Raw genomic sequence first — 5593 nt, forward strand, 5'->3', positions numbered from 1 at the left:
CTATCAGATCACTCAGAAAATGGTGGTGCAGTAAGTGCTTAATTCTTATCTACAATGTGTCTTAAGAAAGACATTGCAGAATACATACGGCATCTGTGCTTCCTGGACCGAATCTGCAATTTAGAGAAAAAACTCTTAGGATCAGATCATACTGAGTTATGTTTGTCTATGGTTCTTCTAGACACTTGGAGGAGTGGTAGACAGGACTGAGAAGAGTAGCCAAGTGAAAGATTCTATATTAGTCTCATTGTGTGATGCTATGACAAAATACCTGAGGATGGGAACAGTGTAAAAAAAATAGGACTTTCCACACTGCAGCCCATTTAGCCCATATCAGACAATCTTATCTCTTTGTCCTATACTAGGAGTTTCCTTACAGTTTTGTTGGGACACAGCAGAGAACTCTTATGACAGCCTGCTTTTGGGAGATGAATCCCTGTTTATTAAGGGGTGCCTCTGTGTTTGGATTATTTACCCTAACCTCATGATTCAAAAGTTTAAATGCCTCGATGCCCTTATAATGGACATAAAAACCTTTTACCACATCAATATTTGGAGAAATACTTTCTAACTGCCATAATCTTAGAAATCTACTGAAGAAATATAAGAGGATACTTAGAGAGAAACAAACGTGTCACAGGTAATAAGGGCCAACCTTATAGTAAAAATATCCCTAGTTTTAATCTAAACAACAAAAAACTTCTGTCATAAGAAAGGCTCCCTTAAAACGATCTGTAGAAGGTGGCACTCGCATTTTTGTATATAGTCCTCCATTAAGAATGACATGACCCTATTCCAAATCCTCCTTTTACTAAGAATATTCTTGAATATCTACAGTGTATGTTATCTGATTTATCACTCAGTTGGCATACAAAAGAATATAAAGGAATCCTAAACCTTGCCTTTCACTGTCTTAGAAAAAGGAAAAAGATACTTTACCTTAATTACTGATATAGTTGTCTCCATTACTTGGGGGATGTTCATCTGGCGGTTGACAGATGACACTAGAAGAACACAAAATAGCTCTGACTATGGCATAGTTATACCACTTAGTGCATAACAGGGGCTCTTGGCTTGATGTCAACAGAATTCTTTGGATTTAGTCTAAACATTCAGGCTGAATGAACATAGTTTATTAATAAATATGGTCATGCTGATGCGAGAACCCTCCCCCTCTTGGCTGGAGAAAATTTTTAAGAGAATAACTGGAGAAATAGAAACCTAGCTTTTGCCCTTCTATGTAATGTGAATCCAAAGCTACCTGAAAACATTTTATTGAGGAGACAAAGAAATAAATGTTAATGATAGGTTTCTGCTATTTCTAAAACTACTTTGACATCAGGACAGCTGGTACTTCCCTCTAGGCATTAGTCAGACCTCTTTTAACTCCATTGTCCAGCATCTAGATTCCAAATGCATTAAATGTATATGATTTTTAATGATATAAAACCTTAATATTGTATTGTGTGTTTGCATAAATGCAGTGTGTGTTTCTGTGTGCGATGTATAATGTGGATCCAGAAGACAACTTTGTAGAATTTTTTTTCTCCTTCATAGTTTACATGAAATCTGGAAATCAAACACAGTTAGTCATGTAGTTTAAATTTTTGTTTTGTTTTGTTTTGTTCCTTTTCGGTTTTGTTTATCTTTGTTTTCTATTGTTTTGTTTGAATGTCAATCTGAGTGCCTGTATGTATGTGCACCAATTCTGTGCCTGATGATTTCAGAGGTTAGCATAGCCTATTTGATGCCCTGAATCTGAAGAAATGCAGAATGGCTGAGAAGAAGCACCTAAAAAAATGTTCAACATCCTTAATCTTCAGGGAAATGCAAATCAAAACAACCCTGAGATTCCACCTCACACTAGTCAGAATGGCTAAGATCAAAAATTCAAGTGTCAGCAGATGCTGGCAAGGATGTGGAGAAAGAAGAACACTCCTCCATTGCTGGTGGGATTGCAAGCTGGTACAACCACTGTGGAAATCAGTTTGGCGGTTCCTCAGAAAATTGGACATAGTACTACCAGAAGATCCAGCAAAACCTCTCCTAGACACATACCCAGAAGATGTTCCAACTGGTAATAAGAACACATGCTCCACTATGTTCATAGCAGCCTTATTTATAATACCCAGAATCTGGAAAGAACCCAGATATCCCTCAACAGAGGAATGGATATAGAAAATGTGGTACATTTACACAATGGAGTACTACTCAACTATTAAAAACAAGGAATTCATGAAATTCTTAGGCAAATGAATGTATCATCCTGAGTGAGGTAAGCCAATCACAAAAGAACTCACATGATATGCAATCACTGATAAGTGGTATTAGCCCAGAAACTTAGAATACCCAAGATACAATTTGTAAAACACATGAAACTGAAGAAGAAAGACCAAAGTGTGGATACTTCATCCCTCCCTAGAATGGGGAACAAAATACCCATGTAAGGAGTTACAGAGACAAAGTATGGAGCTGAGCTGGAAGGAAGAACCATGCAGAGACGGCCCCATCTGGAGATCCATACCATAATCAACCACCAAAGGCAGACACTGTTGCATATGCCAGCAAGGTTTTGCTGACATGACCCTGATATAGCTGTCTCCTGTGAGGCTATGCCAGTGCCTGGCAGATACAGACGTGGATGCTCACAGTCATCTATTGGATGGAACACAGGGCCCCTAATGAAGGAGCTAGAGAAAGTACCCAAGGAGTGAAAGGGGTCTGCAGCCCTACAGGATGGCTCAATAATATGAACTAACCAATACCCCCCAGAACAGTGTCTCTAGTTGCATGTGAGCAGAGGATGGCCTAGTCGCCATCAATGGGAGGAGAAGCCCTTGGTCTTGTGAAGATCAGATGTACAGGGGAACGCCAGGGCCAAGAAGCAGGAGTGGGAGGGTTGGGGAGCAGGGTGGAGGGGGAGAGGGGACTTTCAGGATAGCATTTGAAATGTAAATGAAGAAAATATCTAATCAAAACATTAAAAATGAAAATAAAATGGCAATCCGGTGTGGAGGCACACGCCTTTAATCCCAGCACTCAGGAGGCAGAGGCAGGCAGATTTCTGAGTTCAAGGCCAGCCTGGTCTACAGAGTGAGTTCCAGGACATCCAGGTCTAAAGAGAGAAACCACGGCTCAAAAATAAATAAATAAATAAATAAATAAATAAATAAATAAATAGATAAATAAATAAATGAAATGTAATGAAATAAAATAAAATGGCATTGCTCCTTGGATTAGAAAAAAAAGTAAAAATAAATAAATAAATAAATAAAATTTAAAACACTAATAATATTACTTTTAAAAAGTAGCTGCATATGTAGCAGAAGATGGCCTAATCAGCCATCATTGGGAAGAGAGGCCCCTTGGTCTTGCAAACTTTATCTGACCCAGCACAGGGGAATGCCAGGGCAAAGAAGTGGGAGTGGGTGGGAAGGGGAGCAGGGGCGGGGGGAGGGTATAGGGAACATTCGGGATAACATTTGAAATGTAAATAAAGAAAATATCTAATTAAAATAACAGAGATGGAAAAAAAGTAGCTGCTATATTTGCTAAAACACCTATGTCTCTTTTCCACTGTGGTGGAATGATCCCCTTTAAATATTAGGAGAAGTCTTACCAAGCTTTCAGTCAGGTATTTTGGCAGCAATAGGAAAGCAACTAATATGCAATGGTTCAGTCATCACCTCTGCCCACTTGGAAGACCTTTAATTGACATTCTCTCTTCCTCGACCACCCAAGCAAAGAAATAGCCCTACTGCACCCAGACCTTCTCATTGCATCTGAATAGGAAGGTCAATATCTACCCCTACCATGGTCATTGCTTTGAAGGCTAGTCTCCCTACATAAACAATTTTCAGCCTATTCTGTATGGAATCTCCAGCCAGTGGAGAGAGTCTATAGTAAGTGCCTATAGTGGGAGAAGCCACACTGCCTCACACAAGAACCAGCTCAGCTTTCCTTTGGCCCATGTCATGCAATCAAAGCCAAACTAAGAGTTTAAACACTTTTACCTTGTGCAGCTGAACTTGGGACAGGTAAGCCGGAAATAAACTGCAAGATACCTCATTCTTTTCACAAAAGCGTAGTATAACCACAAGCCCTGCTAATAAGAAACTGACTATGGAATTCCCATGGCATCAGTGACTCTGCATGACTTTGCTGCTCTAGTCTCTATCACATGCCCATGGCCATGTCCTTCTACTGAAGCCGCTTACTGCTTCTAGGGACTTTTAAAGAGAAAGTAAACTTTTAAGTGGCTGGCATTATTTGAAGACTGTGGGACTTTTAACATTGTACACTATTTTATATTACACCAACATGGGATCTTGGAGAAAAACAGGCAAGACTATGATTAACCATGGCATGCTTATGTCTCAATACCTATTTACATTCCTATGGGCCAAGGGTAGAATATAGTGCTTTGGATAACAATTGTCACTCAAAGTTCATGCATTTGTATTTTCGATTCCAGAGGTGGTGGTAGTGTTTGGGAAAGGTTGTAAGACTTGAAGCCTCACTTGGTGAAGTACATCATTAGGTCTGGGCTTTGTAAGGATGTAGCCTCACCCCACTTCCATCCAATCATTTCTGCTCTCTGGATGTAGTTGAAAATGGGATCTTGGCTTCTTTCTCTACCCCATCTATTCCAAGCCTCTCCCCAAATAGAACAAAACCAAGCATTGGAACAAAAACCAAAACAGGTTTTTTATTTCCTTCTGTTTTTGATTGTGATAGTTTATGACTGTAACATAAAAGAACCAATGCAGAAATTGGTACCAGAAAGCTGGGGCATGGCTGTGACAGACCTGACCACATTCCTCAAAGGAGGATTATGGAAATGTACAAAACTTTGACATGAAAGAACCATTGAGTGTTTAAAATGGAATAAGCTCATGAGTAGGTGTTGGAAAATAATGCTAAAAGAATAACAAGGAAGAAATCTTGTTTTGTGGGGTTTCAGAGAGCAGCAAAATCTCCTTGGAGCTACTTGAATGAAGTTTGGATTAAGACTTTGGAAGAGAAACCTGTGCTTTACAGGGATGATGGCTCTTGGGTAGCCAGGGCTGGGAAATCAGATGAATTGGGAACCAGCACGGCTCCTGTGGTGAAATCTTCCAAAAATTATGTCCTAGAAGTCAGCACACAGAACCTCTGGCTCAAAGAGGGTAAGAATGAATCTCGAGTGGCCCTGAAACTTGGTAATTTGTCAGTTTCTGCTGTGCTACTTGCTGTGGTAGCATAAAAGCTGTAGGATTGAAGCAGACATGGAAAGAAGCTGAGGTGTGGTACCATGTAGATGGGTCAGAGTCCCTAAAGAGAGGCTAAGCAAGGCCATGGGGGGAAAAAATCCAAGCTTAGTTCCAGGGAGATCTCTGCATATTGGGGATGACAGGATACCGAAAGCAGTGAACTTGGAGGGGACTGGCGTGAGCCTCCAATAGGAGGCACATGTGCTGTGGGTGTTTGTCTGGGAAACACAACTCGGAAAGCTTTTAAAAGCAGAAGACGATGAGTACTTCCTCGATGTTGGATATTGATTGACCTTCTTGTATCATTTTGTTGTTGGTTTTGTTTTGTTTTCCTTTCTTTT

This window comes from Mus pahari, chromosome 10, assembly GCF_900095145.1.
Source record: "Mus pahari chromosome 10, PAHARI_EIJ_v1.1, whole genome shotgun sequence".
Lineage (NCBI taxonomy): Eukaryota > Metazoa > Chordata > Mammalia > Rodentia > Muridae > Mus > Mus pahari.